A 19,285-nucleotide genomic window follows, 5' to 3' on the forward strand; every position below is an offset into this window, starting at 1 on the left:
AAAATGAAGTGATACAGCTGAACTTATTTATAAAACCAAAACAGACTCACAGACTTAGAGAATGAACTTATGGTTACTGGGGTGGAAAGATGATGCAAAGGGTTAGGTGGGAAGTATGGGATCAAATTACACACTGCTGTATTTAAAATGGATAACCAACAAACACCTACTGTATAGCACATGAAAGTCTGCTCAGTGTAGCATGGCAGACTGAATGGGAGTAGGGTTTGGGGGAGAATCAATATATGTAAGGGTTTCCCAAGTGGAGCTAGTGGTAGAGAACCCACCTGCCAATGCAGGTGACATAGGAGACGCAGGTTCAATCCCTGGGTCAGGAAGATCCCTGGGTCAGGAAGATCCCTGGGTCAGGAAGATCCCTGGGTTGGGAAGATCCCCTGGAGGATGTCATGAGAACTCATTCCAGTATTCTTGCCTGGAGAATCCCCATGGACAGAAGAGCCTGGTGGGCTACAGTCCATAGGGTTGCAAAAAGTCAGACACGACTGAGCACACACGCACGCAGATACATGTATATGTATGGGTGAGTCCCTTTGCTGTTCACCCGAAACCATCAGAACGTTGTTAATCAACTATACTCCAATATAAAATAAAAAGTTTAAAATAAAATATATATATATACATATACGTGCACCCCTATGTTTACTACAACATTGTTTACATTAGCCAAGATGTGGAAACAACTTAAGTGCCCCTCAATGTATGAATGGATAAAAATATGTGTGTATGTATATATATCTGAATACTGCTGCTGCTAAGTCGCTTCAGTCGTGTCCAACTCTGTGTGACCCCATAGACAGCAGCCCATCAGGCTCCGCTGTCCCTAGGATTCTCCAAACAAGAACACTGGAGTGGGTTGTCATTTCCTTCTCTGCTACTGCTAAGTCACTTTAGTCGTGTCCGAGTCTGTGAGACCCCATAGACAGCAGCCCACCAGGCTCCCCTGTCCCTGGGATTCTCCAGGCAAGAACACTGGACTGGGTTGCCATTTCCTTCTACAATGCATGAAAGTGAAAAGTGAAAGTGAAGTCGTTCAGTCGTATCCGACTCTTAGCGACCCCATGGACCGCAGCCTACCAGGCTCCTCCATCCATGGGATTTTCCAGGCAAGAGTGCTGGAGTAGGGTGCTCAGCCATAATAAAAGATGAAAGCTTGCCACTTGTTACAACGTAGATGGACTTTGAGGGTACTATGCTAAGTGAAATGAGTCAGATGGAGAGAGACAAATGCCATATGATTTCACTCATATGTGGAATATGGAGAATAAAAGAAACATCATATATTAACAAACCAAACCAAATAAAAAGAAATGCACAGAAGAAGAGAAGAAAGTAGTGGTGACCAGAAGGGAAGGGGAGTGGAGTCAATAGGGAAAAGAGGTGGACAATATGGTGACAGGTGGAAACTGAACTATTGAAGGTGAGTATACTATAGAGTATTGTGTGTGCTTGCTAAGCAATTCATTTTTGCCATGTTCGACTCTTTGCGACCCTGTGGATTGTAGCCCTACAGAATTCTAAACATAATATGGCACACATGAAATTTACATAGTTGGACAAACCAAGAAAAATCAAACCAAAAAAAAAAAAAAAAAACACTAAGTAGGAGCCCCCGATGATTAGACAAAAATGAAGTACTAGGAATGGCTTCCTTCCTTCAACATACCCTACACATCCATGTCTGACTGGGACAATATGGAGTTTGGGCTGCTTCCTTCATAAAAGCTTATAATTAAATACGCCCAGGCTTACAGTACTATTTTCCCTCTATTTTCTAGCTTCAAGTTATTTCCTTAGGATAAAGTCCCAGAAACAAATTTACTGGGTAAATCTGGATATGGATCAATTTTCATGACTTTTAGAATGAATTGTCAATGTCCAACACCATGGGCAGGACATACGTGAATATTCCAGTTTTATGATATCTTTGCTTATATTGTACATTCCATTTCTAGTTTCTTTTCATCTCCCTTACTCATCATCATGCATCTCTAAGTATTAAAACACTTTACTGTGTCTGTTTATCAAACATGCCTACAAATAACAGGGCAGAATCGAAAGTTGCTGGTGGACACTAAACTGCAAGTGATTACTCTAGAGAATGATTTGAGTCTCCAGTTAAAAATAAGGAAGAGAAAAAAATCTCATAAAGTACCTCTTATTTTTCAATTCTTTCCACCAAGACAAGCCTGAACAGACTGTGCACAGTTTCAAACTTAGTTATTCCAGCTCTCTAGTTCCAAGTAGGGATTTGACAAAATTTTATGGAGCATTATTCTATATCGCATAGTTCGAGTTCCGGCATTTATCTAGAACGAAGGAGGCAGAATTGGAGGAAGCAGGAGCGCTATTAGAATTTCAAGTCAGGCACAATTTGTTCTGAAACTGTCAGGCTGCTTCTTCGAGAAGCTCTGTGTAGCCTGATAATTAGCTTATGACTGAACTGTTCAGATTCATGATGAGTTTTACCAGGTCCCTCTCCTCTCCAAGTTCTACTAAAGATGACTGATTTCAGTTATAAAGTCTGAACCACTAAGAGTCTCTCCAGCTCTGATATGTAATTCATACAAAAATATTACTTGAAAATTAAATATAAGATGAAAGTACAGGTACTCCCCTGAGACAGATGACTAACGCTAACTTATTTTATGGTTGTTTCAAAAGCTTGAGGCATAGAATGTGCCAGATTTCTAAATCAAGCATCTGAAAATATTCCCCTCACTGTATTCTTAACTACATACTTGTCTAAACCTCCATCATCTCTTGGGTTACTACAGTAACAGCATCCTCGCTGGAATATCTGCCTCCACCCTAATTCTAGTAACCAGAGTGATTTTTTAGATTAACAGTTTGTTTGTTTAGGGCAGTTTTAGGTTCACAGCAACATTTAAAAGAGGTTATACAGATTTCCCATATACCACCACCTCCATGTATGCCTGCTGCTACTGCTAAGCTGTTTCAGTTGTGTCCGACTCTGTGCAACCACAGAGATGGTAGCCCACCAGGCTCCCCCGTCCCTGGGATTCTCCAGGCAAGAACACTGGAGTGGGCTGCCATTGCCTTCTCCAGTGCCTGAAAGTAAAAAGTGAAAGTGAAGTCGCTCAGTCGTGTCCAACTCTTAGCGACCCCATGGACTGCAGCCTACCAGGCTCCTCCATCCATGGGATTTTCCAGGCAAGAGTATTGGAGTGGGGTGCCATTGCCTTCTCCATCATGCATGCCTAGCCTTTCCCATAATTAACATTCCCCACCTGTGGCTCAGACGGTAAAGAATCTGCCTGCAATGTGGGAGATCTGGGTTCGATCCCTGGGTCGGGAAGACCCACTGGAGAAGGGAATGGCTACCCACTCCAGTATTCTTGCCTGGAGAATTCCATGGACAGAGGACTGGCGGGCTACAGTTCACAGGGTCACAAAGAGTCAGACACAATTGAGCGACTAACACTAACATTTTCACCAGAGTGGTATATTTATTACAATTAATGAAACTGTTTTGACACAAATAATCACCCAAAGCCCACACTTTATATTCTAGTTCACTCCGGGTTTGTACATTCTGTGGGTTTGGACAAATCTACGATATCTATTCCTCAGACTTCTCAAGAACAAATATAAAGCAATGCTTCAGTGGGAATTTTATAAGTAACTCAAGGACATAGGACAAGCCATTATTCAAGTAACAAGGCTGGTTTTGAACGTGTATTAATAAGAACTCAAGGAATATCATATTCTTGAGCTCTTTCTGAAGAATATATTAAAGGATGGGCTCTAAGAAACTAAAGATTGCCTGGCAGAAATTTTAATTTATTCCGATAAAGACATAAACTCTTTTACTATGGGTTTTCCTGGTAGCTCAGATGGTAAAGAATCCACCTGCAATGCAGAAGACATGGGTTTGATCCCTGGGTTGGGAAGACTCCCTGGAGAAGGGAATGGAAACCCAGAGGAGCCTGGTGGGCTACAGTCCATGTAATTGCAAAGAGTCAGATATAACTAGCAACTATGACACCACCCTTATGGCAGAAAATGAAGAGGAGCTAAAAAGCCTCTTGATCAAAATAAAAGAGGAGGGTGAAAAAGTTGGCCTAAAGCTCAACATTCAGAAAATGAAGATCATGGCATCTGGTCTCATCACTTCATGGGAAATAGATGGGGAAACAGTGGAAACAGTGTCAGAATTTATTTTTTTGGACTCCAAAATCACTGCAGATGGTGACTGCAGCCATGAAATTAAAAGATATTTACTCCTTGGAGAAAAGTTTTGAGCAACCTAGATAGCATATTCAAAAGCAGAGATATTACTTTGCCGACTAAGGTCTGTCTAGTCAAGGCTATGGCTTTTCCAGTAGTCATGTACGGATGTGAGAGTTGGACTGTGAAGAAGGCTGAGTGCTGAAGAATTGATTCTTTTGAACTGTGGTGTTGGAGAAGACTTTTGAGAGTCCCTTGGACTGCAAGGAGATCCAACCAGTCCATTCTGAAGGAAATCAACCCTGGGATTTCTTTGGAAGGACTGATGCTAAAGCTGAAACTCCAGTACTTTGGCCACCTCATGCGAAGAGTTGACTCATTGGAAAAGACTCTGATGCTGGGAGGGATTGGGGGCAGGGGGAGAAGGGGATGACAGAGGATGAGATGGTTGGATGGCATCACGGACTCGATGGACGTGAGTCTGGGTGAACTCCGGGAGATGGTGATGAACAGGGAGGCCTGGCATGCTGCGATTCATGGGGTCGTGAAGAGTCGGACACAACTGAGCGACTGAACTGAACTGATGCATTTTTTTTATTTTTTCTTTTCTTTTACTATAATTGGACAAGTTGATACTAAAATCCATATGGAGAAAGTAAACATATAGTAATAGTTATAACAATATTGTAAAAGAGAGACCTTACGGAGGGAGAACTAGTTTTCTTCCTAAGCTTTTTTTTTTTTTTTTTTAGTTTCTTTTTAAACTTTATTTTTAATTGGAGGATAATTGCCTTACAATATTGTGTTGGCTTCTGCCATACAACAATATGGATCAGCCATAAGTATACATACATCTACTCCTTCCTGAACCTCTCCCCCACTACCCACCCAATCTTACCCCTCTAGATTGTAACAGAACACTAGCTTGAGCTCCCTATATTATAGGACAACTTCCTATAATTCCCATTATAGATAGCAATTCCCATTAGCTATATATTGTCTGTATGATAATGTATATGTGTCAATGCTACTCTCTAAATTTATTCCACCCTCTCCTTCCCCTACTGTGTTGAAAATTTGCTCTCTATATCTGCCTCTCTATTTCTGTCTTGTAAATAGGTTCATTAGCACCATTTTTTTCTAGATTCCATATACATACATACACACTCAGTTCAGTTCAGTTCAGTTCAGTAGCTCAGTTATGTCCGACTCTTTGCGACCCCATGAATCGCAGCACGCCAGGCCTCCCTGTCCATCACCAACTCCCAGAGTTCACTCAGACTCACGTCCATTGAGTCCATGATGCCATCCAGCCATCTCATCCTCTGTCGTCCCCTTCTCCTCCTGCCCCCAATCCCTTTCCAATGAGTCAACTCTTCGCATGAGGTGGCCAAAGTACTGGAGTTTCAGCTTTAGCATCAGTCCTTCCAAAGAAATCCCAGGGCTGATCTCCTTCAGAATGGACTGGTTGGATTTCCTTGCAGTCCAAGGGACTCTCAAGAGTCTTCTCCAACACCACAGTTCAAAAGCATCAATTCTTCGGTGCTCAGCCTTCTTCACAGTCCAACTCTCACATCCATACATGACTACTGGAAAACCATAGCCTTGACTAGATGGACTTTAGTCAGCAAAGTAATGTCTCTGCTTTTGAATATGCTATCTAGGTTGGTCATAACTTTTCTTCCAAGGAGTAAATATCTTTTAATTTCATGGCTGCAGTCACCATCTGCAGTGATTTTGGAGCCCACAAAAATAAATTCTGACACTGTTTCCACTGTTTCCCCATCTATTTCCCATGAAGTGATGAGACCAGATGCCATGATCTTCATTTTCTGAATGTTGAGCTTTAAGCCAACTTTTTCACCCTCCTCTTTTACTTTCATCAAGAGGCTTTTTAGTTCCTCTTCACTTTCTACCATAAGGGTGGGGTCATCTGCATATCTGAGGTTATTGATATTTCTCCCAGAAATCTTGATTCCAGCTTGTGTTTCTTCCAGCCCAGTGTTTCTCATGATGTCTTCTGCATAGAAGTTAAATAAGCAGGGTGACAATATACAGCCTTGACGTACTCCTTTTACTATTGGGAACCAGTCTGTTGTTCCATAGTTCTAGCTGTTGCTTCCTGACCTGCATACAGATTTCTCAAGAGGCAGGTCAGGCGGTCTGGTATTCCCATCTCTTTCAGAATTTTCCACAGTTTATTGTGATCCACACAGTCAAAGGCTTTGGCATAGTCAATAAAGCAGAAATAGATGTTTTTCTGGAACTCCTTGCTTTTTCCATGATCCAGCAGATGTTGGCAATTTGATCTCTGGTTCCTCTGCCTTTTCTAAAACCAGCTTGAACATCATATATGTGTGTTAATATATGATATTTGTTTTTATTTTTCTGACTTTCTTCACTCTGTATAACTGGCTGTAGGTTCATCCACCTCACTAGAACAGACTGAAATGTGTTCCTTTTTGCATCTGAGTAATATTCCATCATTCACATGTACTGTAAATTGATACAGCCTCTATGGAGCAAAGTATGGAGACTCCTTAAAGAACTAGGAATAAAACTACCATATGACCCCACTACTGGGCAATACGCTGAGAAAACCATAACTGGAAAAGACGTATGTACTCACAATGTTCATAGCAGCACTATTTACAATAGCTAGGACACGGAAGCAACTTCGACGTCCATTGACAGATGAATGGATAAAGAACTTGTGGGACAAGTTAAACATACAGCCATGCCTACTAACACATACTAATGTATGAATAGACAGAATACCAATGGAATGAAACAAGTCTAGAAACACATTGAATTATATATGAAAACTTAGTATATAAAAAGGTAGTATCTCATATTAATGGGGAAAGAAGTTTTTAATAGATTGTTTTAAAATAACTGAATATCCTTTTGAAAAGTATAAATTATATCATTTTCTCACATCATATGTAAGAGTAAATTCCTATTAGAACAAACAAATGTACCAAATATACAACTATCCAAGTATCAGAAGAAAATTCTTTAATAACCCGAGTAAAAGGAAAGGCTGTCCATGACACTAAATCCATCACTACTTTTTTTAAAGATAAATTTGCCCTTAAAGTTTTTTTAATGTGAAAAATCATGGTAAATAAAATAAAGTCACAAGAAAATGAACTTATTGGGAGAAAAAAATTGTAGTGTATATTCTAGATGACTAGTAACACTGAAACATAAAGACTTTGTTTCTTTTTAATGTAATCATTACATATAAAGACTTTATTTTTAATTGTGAGGCAAAAATTCAAAAATTGCAAGATACATTAAAAAAGCCCCAAAATATATTACATGGCTTTTAAAAGATGCTTGCTCCTTGGAATAAAAACTGTGAGAAACATAGACAGCATATTAAAAAGCAGAAATGTTACTTTGCCAACAAAGGTCCGTATAGTCAAGACTATGGTTTTTCCAGTAGTCGTGTATGGATGTAAGAGTTGGACCATAAAGAAGGTTGAGCACCACCGAATTGATTCTTTTGAACTGTGATGCTGGAGAAGACTCTTGAGAGTCCCTTGGGCTGCAAGAAGATCAAATCAGTCAATCCTAAAGGAAATCAACCCTGAATATTCATCGGAAGGACTATGCTGAAGCTGAAGCTCCAATACTTTGCCACCTGATGTGAAGAACTGATTCATTAGAAAAGAGCCTGATGCTGGGAAAGAGTGAAGACAGGAGGAGAAAGGGACAACAGAGGATGAGATGGTTGGATGGCATCACTGACTCAATGGACATGAGTTTGAGCAAGCTCCGGGAGTGGTGATGAACAAGGAAGCTTGGTGTACTGCAATACATGGGGTTGCAAAGAGTCAAACACGACTGAGCAACTGACCTGAACTGAAACATATGAAAAAGTATTTAATATCTTTCATAGTATAAGGAGTGCAAATTAAAATCTACATGAAAATATCATTTCCGACCAATTAGATTGGCAAGACATTCAAAAGCTTGATAAAAATCCACTCTCAGAAACTGTAGAAAAAGAGTTGACAATACAATGTTGATGAAAATAAAAATTGATGTAACAGTGGAAAGAAATTTAGCAATATCTAACACAACTACATATTCATTTACTTCTTTATCACAAGATCCACTAAGAATTTTCGTCTTAACCTAAAAATCTTCTAAGGATTTAAATGATGATAAATGTCCAACATTATGAAAATAAATTTGCATGTGGCTATTATTTTGACTTCCCTGGTGGCTCAGGGGAAAAGAATCCATCTGCCAAGTAGGAGTCACAGATTTGATCTCTGGGTCAGGAAGATCTCCTGGAGAGGAAATGGCAACCCATTCCAGTATTGTTACTTGGAAAATCCTATGGACAGAGAAACTGGTGGGCTACAGTCCATGGGGTTGCAAGGAGTCAGACATAACTGAGGGACTGAGCATACACACACGGCTATTATTGGCAATATCATTGGTAATTGCAAGATGTTAGAATTAACCTAAATGCTCATGTATAGGATACTGATTAAATACACTGCTTCATTTACAGGATGGAGGGCTACACAGCTGTAAAGATGAGTAAGGAAGGAATCTATGAACTGATATGGAGTGACTTCTGGGATATATTCTTAAGTGAAAAAGCACAGCATATGTATAATGTGATAACTTTGGGATAAAAAGACGGTAAAATAAAATAAGATCACATATCTGCTTACTGCTGCAAGATGAAATATAGGAAGAATAAACAAACAAATAAACAAAAACCCAAAGAGAAAATTGGTTATCTGCAGGAGATGAAAGAAAAACTAAGCAGAAGAGTTTATCTGAATACATTTTTTGCATAGTTTTGACTTTTAGAACATGTTAATGCTCTATAGATTAAAACATATATACAGTGAAATCAACACAGTTGGAATGAAAGAAAAAAATCTAAAAATGTGAACATAAGCAAATGAATCCTGCTGTATTTCAAATAAATAATATAATACACAGAAATGACATCTCTGATATAAAAAATGGGAGAAGGAGATTGTTTTCCTCATTTATAAATGATAGCCCCAACCGTTTTCACAAAGAATTTGTGTCCCTCCTGACCCCTACCATTCATATGTTAAAAGCATACTAGAGGTAGAAGCTGTTTGTGTGTGTGTGTGCCCATGTGTATGTGTGCCCCTACATATCTGATGGAATAATGAGTGGGTTAAACCACGGAAGTCCTAAATTCAAATCCCCACTAATGATGAACTACTGGAAAGAGAAAACAAAAAAAACAAATCCCCTTCAAAATCATATCAAAAAGAATAAATACCTAAGAATAAACTTAACTAAGGAGATTAAAGATCTATGCTTTGAAAACTATAAAATATTGATAAAAAGAAATTGAAGATCATATGAAGAAATAGAAACATACCTTGTGTTCATCAGTTCAGTTCAGTTCAGTCGCTCAGTTGTGCCCGACTCTTTGCGACCCCATGAATCGCAGCACGCCAGGCCTCCCTGACCATCACCAATTCCCGGAGTTCACCCAGACTCACATCCATCGAGTCAGTGATGCCATCCAGCCATTTCATCCTCTGTCGTCCCCTTCTTCTCCTGCCCCCAATCCCTCCCTGCATCAAAGTCTTTTCCAATAAGTCAAGTCTTCACATGAGGTGGCCAAAGTACTGGAGTTTCAGCTTTAGCATCAGTCCTTCCAAAGAAATCCCAGGGCTGATCTCCTTCAGAATGTACTGGTTGGATCTCCTTGCAGTCCAAGGGACTCTCAAGAGTCTTCTCTAACACCACAGTTCAAAAGCATCAATTCTTCGGTGCTCAGCCTTCTTCACAGTCCAACTCTCACATCCGTACATGACTACTGGAAAAACCATAGCCTTGACTAGACGGACCTTAGTCGGCAAAGTAATATCTCTGCTTTTCAATATGCTAATTAGGTTGGTCATAACATTCCTTCCAAGGAGTAAGCGTCTTTTAATTTCATGGCTGCAATCACTATCTGCAGTGATTTTGGAGCCCCCCAAGATAAATTCTGACACTGTTTCCACTGTTTCTCCATCTATTTCCCATGGAGTGATGGGACCGGATGCCATGATCTTCGTTTTCTGAATGTTGAGCTTTAAGCCAACTTTTTCACTCTCCTCTTTTACTTTCATCAAGAGGCTTTTTAGTTCCTCTTCACTTTCTGCCATAAGGGTGGTGTCATCTGCATATCTGAGGTTATTGATATTTCTCCCAGAAATCTTGATTCCAGCTTGTGTTTCCTCCAGTCCAGCGTTTCTCATGATGTACTCTGCATATAAGTTAAATAAGCAGGGTGACAATATACAGCCTTGACATACTCCTTTTCTTATTTGGAACCAATCTGTTGTTCCATGTCCAGTTCTAACTGTTGCTTTCTGGCCTGCCTACAGATTTCTCAAGAGGCAGGTTAGGTGGTCTGGTATTCCCATCTCCTTCAGAATTTTCCACAGTTTATTGTGATCCACACAGTCAAAGGCTTTGGCATAGTCAATAAAGCAGAAATAGATGTTTTTTCTGGAACTCTCTTGCTTTTTCCATGATCCAGCAGATGTTGGCAATTTGATCTCTGGTTCCTCTGCCTTTTCTAAAACCAGCTTGAACATCTGGAAATTCACAGTTCATGTATTACTGAAGCCTAGCTTGGAGAAATTTGAGCATTACTTTATTAGCGTGTGAGATGAGTGCAATTGTGCAGTAGTTTGAGCATTCTTTGGCATTGCCTTTCTTTGGGATTGGAATGAACACTGACCTTTTCCAGTCCTGTGGCCACTGCTGAGTTTTCCAAATTTGCTGGCATATTGAGTGCAGCACTTTCACAGCATCATCTTTCAGGATTTGGAATAGCTCTACTGGAATTCCATCACCTCCACTAGCTTTGTTCATAGTAATGCTTTCTAAGGCCCACTTGACTTCACATTCCAAGATGTCTGGTTGTAGATGAGTGATCACACCATCGTGATTATCTAGATCGTGAAGATCCTTTTTGTACAGTTCTTCTGTGTATTCTTGCCATCCCTTCTTAATATCTTCTGCTTCTGTTAAGTCCATACAATTTCTGTCCTTTATCAAGCCCATCTTTGCATGAAATATTCCCTTGATATCTCTAATTTTCTTGAAGAGATCTCTAGTCTTGATTGGGAGAATTAATATTGCTAAAATATCCATACTACACAAAGCAATCTACAGACAGAATTAACGCAATCCTTATCAAAATACTCATGACATTTTTCACGGAATGGCAGTTTACATGGAAACATAAAAGGCCCCGAATAGCCAAAGCAATCTTGAGAAAAAAAGAACAATGTTAGAAGTATCACACTTCCTGACTTTAGACTGTACTACAAATCTATAGTAGTCAAATCCCAGATGTGGCATTTTGTGATAGTAACCTCTCATTTTGTCATATGTAAAATGTAGTGATTAGGCAATCACAGGGAAGATGATACTGAGGATTCAAGGAGATAATGTGGTTCAGAGCACAGGCTGTAAAATTCTATTTCTGGGTTCAAATCTCAGCTTGATCTCATTTTAACTTTGGAATCTTGGACACAGTATTTAACTTCTTTGAGTCTAAGTTGCCTCTTCTATAAAACTGAAGAAATAGCCATACCTGCACCTGAACTTTCTAGTAGGGACTAGATGAATGAAAAAAAAGTGAAAAAGTTAGTTGTTCAGTCGTGTCCAACTCTATGTGACCCCATAGCCTGAAGCCCACCAGGCTCCTCTGTCCATGGAATTCTCCAGGCAAGAATACTGGAGTGGGTAGCCATCCTCTTCTCCAGGGCGTCTTCCTGACCCAGGGGTGGCACCTGGGTCTCCCGCATTGGAGGAAGATTCTTTTCCTAAATGAGTATATTCATTCAAATAAACAAGGTCATACATGTAACAGGTTTCACTGGAATGTAAGTGCCACAAAAAAGGAAGAACCTTTTTCATTTTATTTGCTGCTTTACTTTCAGTTCTAGACCCTGCCTGGCACCCATCCAGTCCTCACCACACATCTATGAAATGAATGAATAAAAGCCTTTTCCTGGTCCCCAAACACATAAAAATTATGGAAATGTTAGTTGTGTTGCCATTTTCTTTGTAATCTTGAACATTCTCATTATTATAAATGTAGTAAAGATGCTTGGGATTCAAAAATAAGTGGGAAAATGCAGACAATCTCTTTTACTTTCAACATACAATGCTGAATTTCATTGCATAATGTAAAGATTGACAACTGAGGCATAAGTAACCTGGGAGAAAAAATGGTTTGATGATAGGAAAGAGTCCATGCAGCCCTCTCTTGATTGATGTGTCTACAGTGGTTACTGTGGGGTTTCCCATTCCCTACTCTCGGATAGCTTGAAGAGGGAAAAGAAAAGAAAAAAGGGCATCCCAAAGCTAAAAATACTCAGTCTTAAACTACGAAAAAGAGATAGAAGCTCTGAGTATCAGTAATTGATTCCTTTGAAGTTTTATGTTAGGGGAAACTCGGGCCCCTAACAGAAGCTCCTGATCTCATTAGGGGAAAAAGTAAATCCTTTCAACATAAGTCTTCTCACAGCTTAATAACAGGTTTCAGTTCTCCTTGAGAAAAAAAGCTTCACTAGATTACACCCCAGAGCCATATTTCTTATAAACTCTGTCATCTAAACTTCTGGACTGAGCAATGAAATAGTCTTGGGAAAAAAGGGAATTTATAGTTGGAAAAGGAAACCCAATCCTTCAATGGAAACCCAGTCTATCTGCTGGTCACTGTCATGCCAGCATTTAAATCAGGGAGGATTTTGTTTTGGCTCTGCTTAGTTAATAAATTATTTATTATGGAAATGAGAAATTTTGCAGTGGAATAAGAAAAGCATGGTTTAAAATGACAAGTGGAGGTCAGTATCATCAGGATCAATGTGGATTTAGGTATCCTCTAATGAAAAGTTTTCATCCAGAGCTTACGTATTTTGTCTAGAAAGAACCCAGGTCTAAATCCAGCTCTGATGTTAACTGACTGGTTACATTGGGCAGGTTGCTTTCCTTCTAGACAAGTTTCCTCATTTTTAAAATGCCAGGGGGACAAAGAAGGCAAATTCAAATAAATATTTTTAAAGCTCCTTTCCTTTAAATCTTCATTGTGTACCTTTTTGCGATGTATAAGCTTTTCTTTCCAGCCAGAACAAAAGATTTTTTTTAATGCATCTATTCAGATGGAAATTTTTCACGTTGGTGGGATTCAAAAGTCTGTTACTGAAAAGTTAGCGTTTCTTTTTTCTTTCCCCCCAAAAGATAATTTCTCAGACCAATAATCCGTTCAGTGATAGAACAGCGATGTAAGGAAAGGGTCAGTCCTTCCCTCTCTAGGTTTGCTCTTAACTGACCACTGAAAAATACGCGCAGCCTAAAAGTTGAGGGTTAGCTTTTATTCAGTGGGAATGTTAGGACTAGAGGTCAGGACAGTATCTCAAGTGACCCCAAGAAAACTCCTAGGAAGCAGGGAAGGAGCCAGGCTATATAAAAATTTGCAGCAAGGGGCAGGTAAGCTGAATATGAAAAGATTACTGCTAATTAAGAGAAAACTAAATCTCTCACATGAAGAGACTTAATGATATTCTATGTATGGGGAAGATGCAAGCCTTTAGGCTTGCTGAAATTTTTTCTTTCATACCCATCTAGCTATCTGGGGCCAATCCTGCTTTCTTTATTGTTTACATACTAGTTTCTCATTCACCATAAGAGATGACAGATGTGGTGAATGGCAGCTTCTCATATCCCCCCAGCTCTTTGGCACTTAAGTAGCTGATGGCTTCCAGATAGCTGGCTTTCTTTCACCTGGGCTCAGAAATTTGCGTGTGGAATAGACTTGTTTACGAGTAGAGTGTAGAGCAGACAATATTTCACTTCACATACCACACTCAAGTTTTCCTCCCTTTCACAGTCTCCTTTCAAGGTGGGGAGGGTCACTGACATTGACCACATTTGCCCACAGCTCAGGCAGTGGCTCTTTTTGGAATGAGGCTACCATTCCTCCTGCCTCTGCCCTGACAATGACTGGTGTGAAGCCGACTTCTGTCTTAGTCCATGCAGCAATATGGGAACTGCATTTGGGCTCTGGACCCAGATGGACCTCTCATTACCCTTGTATGAAGGACTGCATGTTCCAATGTACAAAAGGGGAATCCACATCAATCCCAGGAAAACTCCTATTTTCCACTTCAGCTTTTGCCAGAGAGCCAAACATTTATGGGCTATCTTGTATTACCAACCATCAATATAGATAGTTTCTGATACCTATTGCTGCTGCTGCTAAGTCATTTCAGTCATGTCCGACTCCGTGCGACTCCATAGACGGCCCACCAGGCTCCCCAGTCCCTGGGATTCTCTGGGCAAGAATACTGAAGTGGATTGCCATTTCCTTCTCCAATGCATGAAAGTGAAAAGTGAAAGTGAAGTCACTCAGTCATGTCCGACTCTTTGCAACCCCATGAATTGCAGCACGCCAGGCCTCCCTGTCCATCACCAACTCCCGGAGTTCACTCAGACTCATGCCCATCGAGTCAGTGATGCCATCCAGCCATCTCATCCTTGTTTGTCCCCTTCTCCTCCTGCCCTCAATCCCTCCCAACATTAGAGTCTTTTCCAATGAGTCAACTCTTCGCATGAGGTGGCCAAAATATTGGAGTTTCAGCTTCAGCATCAGTCCCTCCAATGAACACCCAGGACTGATCTCTTTTAGGATGGACTGGTTGGATCTCCTTGCAGTCCAAGGGACTCTCAAGAGTCTTCTCCAACACCACAATTCAAAAGCATCAATTCTTCATCGCTCAGCTTTCTTCACAGTCCAACTCTCACATCCATACATGACCACTGGAAAAACCATAGCCTTGACTAGATGGACCTTTGTTGGCAAAGTAATATCTCTGCTTTTCAATATGCTATCTAGGTATGTCATAACGTTCCTTCCAAGGAGTAAGCGTCTTTTAATTTCATGGCTGCAATCACCATCTGCAGTGATTTTGGAGCCTGAGAAAATAAAGTCTGACACTTTTTCCACTGTTTCCCCATCTGTCTGCCATGAAGTGATGGGACCAGATGCCATGATCTTCATTCTCTGAATGTTGAGCTTTAAGCCAACTTTTTCACTCTCCTCTTTCACTTTCATCAAGAGGCTTTTTAGTTCGTTTTCACTTTCTGCCTCCTTCCTTACGCCCCCTTAGTTAATAGGAAAACAAGAAGCAATTCAGCTGTGGGCTGGATTTTTACTCTAATTCAATTTTAAACAGAAAAACATATTTGTTGCTGTTAATTCTAAAAGAAATACACATAAATCCTAGGTACATGTGCAACACTTGTAGAATAATACTTCCATAGATACAACATTATGGATATCTAATCAATATCTTTCTCTTCTCATCATGTTCATGAATTCTTATGTGACAGGATGTGGATTTACTTAATGGAAGGGTAGATTCTTATGAAAATAAATGTGGTGTATTATCCAGGTGAGTGTCCAAAAGACATGTGAGTTCCTGTACCACTTTGCCCCCAGTGTTGATTCCATTTATGACTAAGTTCCCCCATTACTAAGGCAGGATGTTATATATTCCAACAGCCGTAATCACTGTGCTGTTCTAAATTGTGAATCAAATATTGTCTCCCTGCAACTTGGAACCCATGGTTTGAAATCTGCTCTTTGGATTTGCAAAGATCAGCTTCTACTTCTTCCAATGATGACTCTTCAGTTAGTATTGGGTCAGGAAGATCCCCTGCAGAAGGAAATAGCAACCCACTCCTGTATTGCCTGGTGAATTCTATGGACAGAGGAACCTGGCAGGCTACAGTTCATGAGACTGCAGAGAGCTGAACGTGACTGAGCAACTAAACAACATATTTCTTCTTTGGCAAGATAAACATTCTCAGATCTTTGAACTGCTTCATAAAAACTCTTAATTCAAGGAAACTGTCTTGTACGACTATCTTTTAAATGTGTTCTGAAAGTGAAAGTCTTTCAGTTATGTCTAACTCTTTGCAACCCCATGGACTGTAGCCCATCAGTCTCCTCTGTCCATGGAATTCTCCAGGCAAAAATACTGGACTGGGTAGCCTTTCCATTTCCAGGGGATCTTCCCAAACCAGGGATCAAATCTGGGTCTCCTCCACTGCAGGCAGATTCTTTATTATCTGAGGCACCAGGGAAGCCCAAGAATACTGGAGTGTACCCTATGCCTTCTCCAGGGGATCTTCCCAACTCAAGAATTGAGCTGGGATCTCCTGGGTTGCAGGTGGATTCTTTACCAGCTGAGCTATTAGGGAAGCCGAAATGTGTTAGTTGTTCAGTGGCCTTTCTCTTCTGGTTTCAGTAATAAATTAGTATTTAAATTCCTGATTCCCACTGCCTGATATTTTAGTTCCTTTAACTGTTTGCTGTCTGTTTCTTCCACTAGGATATAAGTGTCATAAAAGCAAATATTTGTTTTGTCCCTTTCTATATGCAAGGAGATCCAACCAGTCCATTCTGAGCGAGATCAGCTCTGGGATTTCTTTGGAAGGACTGATGCTAAGGCTGAAACGCCACTACTTTGGCCACCTCATGCGAAGAGTTGACTCATTGGAAAAGACTCTGATGCTGGGAGGGATTGAGGGCAGAAGGAAAAGGGGATGACCGAGGATGAGATGGCTGCATGGCATCACTGACTCAATGGACGTGAGTCTGAGTGAACTCGGGGAGTTGGTGATGGATAGGGAGGCCTAGCGTGTTGCGATTCTTGGAGTCACAAAGAGTCGGACACGACTGAGCAACTGAACTGAACTGATACTCTTTAGAATAATGCTATCCCATAGAAGGTGTACAATGAATATTTACTGTATAAAATTGAATAAATAACTGACTGTATCATTTATTTTTAAAAATAAATACATTAATGTAAAAATAAGAAAGCCACAAATCATCCATAATTCTATAACTCAGAAAAAAATGAACATTTAGTGACAAAGTAATGATCCACCTGAGTTGTCAGGGTTTTGCAGGAGCGAACCAGCAAGAGGGCAGGAGAGGAGAGTTGCATTTCAGAGAAAGCAGAACATGAAAGGGGCTGTGATGGAGGAAGCGCTAAGACAGACTGGAGAGTGTAAGGGAAGGAAGATGCCAGATCAAGGGGAGAGGTAGAAAGGGCTTCGAACATGCTGAAAAAGTCAGTTGTCTATTCCTTGTGAAAGAGCTTTGTCTTTCTTTATCCCTTGAGCCCCTATATGCCATTTAAGAGTTCTTTGAAGGGGTGTTTGGGCAAATTTACATAAAAATCATTCTATATCTTAAAGAACTAACTGGAGACCCTGCTACTGTTTATAAATCTTTAAGGACCTACCCCAGGAATGCAGCAGCCCGATCACACAAGCCTCAGATGTCTTTCATCAAGGCTGGGTGCTTTGAGCTACTTTAAAGCCACTGAAAGATCTCTTGTAACTTATCTGTCTGTGTGAGTCCCTCTCCCTGCCTAACAGAGCTGTCCTTCCCCTGTGCTTTGAAGAGCTCGCTCACACTAGGGACTGTACTGGGTGACTGCGGACCCTCTGTACCCAGCGGCACTGGCATGGCTATTCTACCGAGTCATCTCCATGGCCACCAGGTCAGGGCACACCCTCACTTCACCAAGTCTGACTCCATAAGCCAGTTAGACTGTTAAAAGCAATGACAACAATAACTGACACTGTAATAGAAAACTTACAGTTTGATCCTCATAGGCAACTTGTAGCACAGATATCACCATCAACTCTTTTTATAGATGAATCAAACAAGGATCAGAGCACTGAAGTAATGTGTTCAGTGTTACAAGTTGAGGACAGAGCAGAAAAGGGATTCATACCTGGGTCTTCTGGATCCAAACTGCATGCTTTCCTCATGTATCCTAGTTTTTCTGTGACTGGGTAGAAGGTTCTGGAGAGAAAGAATTCCTATTTACTTCGCTCAGAGTTCCTGTACTCATAGCCCCACTGCGAGGCTGTTTTCTCATGTGTAAACTTGGGTTAGTAATAACTAATACTAAGCATGATCTCGCCAGGCTGATGTGCTAAGTGCCTTCCACTAGTCCTTACTTCCCATAACCTGACACCAAACACAGTATCATTCTTTCCATTAGTCAGGTGGAAAACCTGAAGCCCAGAGGGGGAAAGTGACGCTGTCACCAGAGTCAGTGCTCATCCATTCTGTCCCCTTATTTCCTATCATGCCTGGCTGAGAGAATCAAATACATGTTGCTCATTTAAATTTTACTCTTTGCTAGAAATTTCTATGAATTATTCTTTTGTGGAAATCCAAGTGTTTCTGCAGTTACAAAATGCCCCAATCTGAAGATTATCCATCACAGGCTAGTGCATTTTGATAATTTCATTTCTTACTTGGGCTTTCCCGGTGGCTCAGCCAGAAAAGAATCTGCCTGCAATGCAGGAAATCTAGGTTCAACCCCTGGGTTGGGAAGGTTCCCCTGGAGAAGGAAATGACCATCTATTCCAGTATTCTTGCCTGGGAAATTCCATGGACAGAGGACAAAGGAGCCTGGTGGGCTACAGTCCAATGGGTCAGAGTTGGATACCACTTAACGGCTAAACTGCCACCATTTGTTACTTAGATGAATATTAAATGACTATATTCCAAGAGTGTGACATGGAGAGTGACACAACTCTAGGACTGAGAAAACCTCGGCCCTTGTCTCTATTCAGCCACTAAGTCACTGCATAACCTTGAACAGGTCATGCAGCACATTTGGGTGTGCTGATTTCCACTGTGTAATAAATTCATGAGTCTATTGATCACCGCTTCATTTTCATTCAGCAGTGGTGAAATAGATGATTTATATTCAGCGATAAAGCTGCAAAATACCATTGAAATGACCTGATCCAATCCATTGTTTTATTGATTCAGGAACTGGGATTGAGGATGGGAAAATGACTTATTCAAAATTATCAAATCAGGGTCAGAATCAGGACAACAATTTTTGTCTCCTGATTCCTAGCTAAATATTTCCTCCTCTAATGCACACTGGCTTGCTTTCCCTATAAAAATCACAGGTAGTAGCAAAACTCTAGGGTGCTTTCAAAAATTTTTATT

At 40.5% G+C, this 19,285-nt stretch overlaps 1 long non-coding RNA gene across 1 annotated transcript in view; it reads right to left on the reverse strand.

Annotated features, from left to right (window-relative positions):
* LOC114113893 (uncharacterized) overlaps nt 1–18,229 on the reverse strand; it is a 30,615-nt gene extending 12,386 nt beyond the window's left edge. The window contains exon 1 of the long non-coding RNA XR_003588637.3: nt 18,045–18,229. This is a non-coding gene — a long non-coding RNA (uncharacterized LOC114113893). The remainder of the gene's footprint in view (nt 1–18,044) is intronic.
* Between the last annotated feature and the right edge of the window lie 1,056 nt (nt 18,230–19,285).

This window comes from Ovis aries, chromosome 3 (assembly GCF_016772045.2).
Source record: "Ovis aries strain OAR_USU_Benz2616 breed Rambouillet chromosome 3, ARS-UI_Ramb_v3.0, whole genome shotgun sequence".
NCBI lineage: Eukaryota > Metazoa > Chordata > Mammalia > Artiodactyla > Bovidae > Ovis > Ovis aries.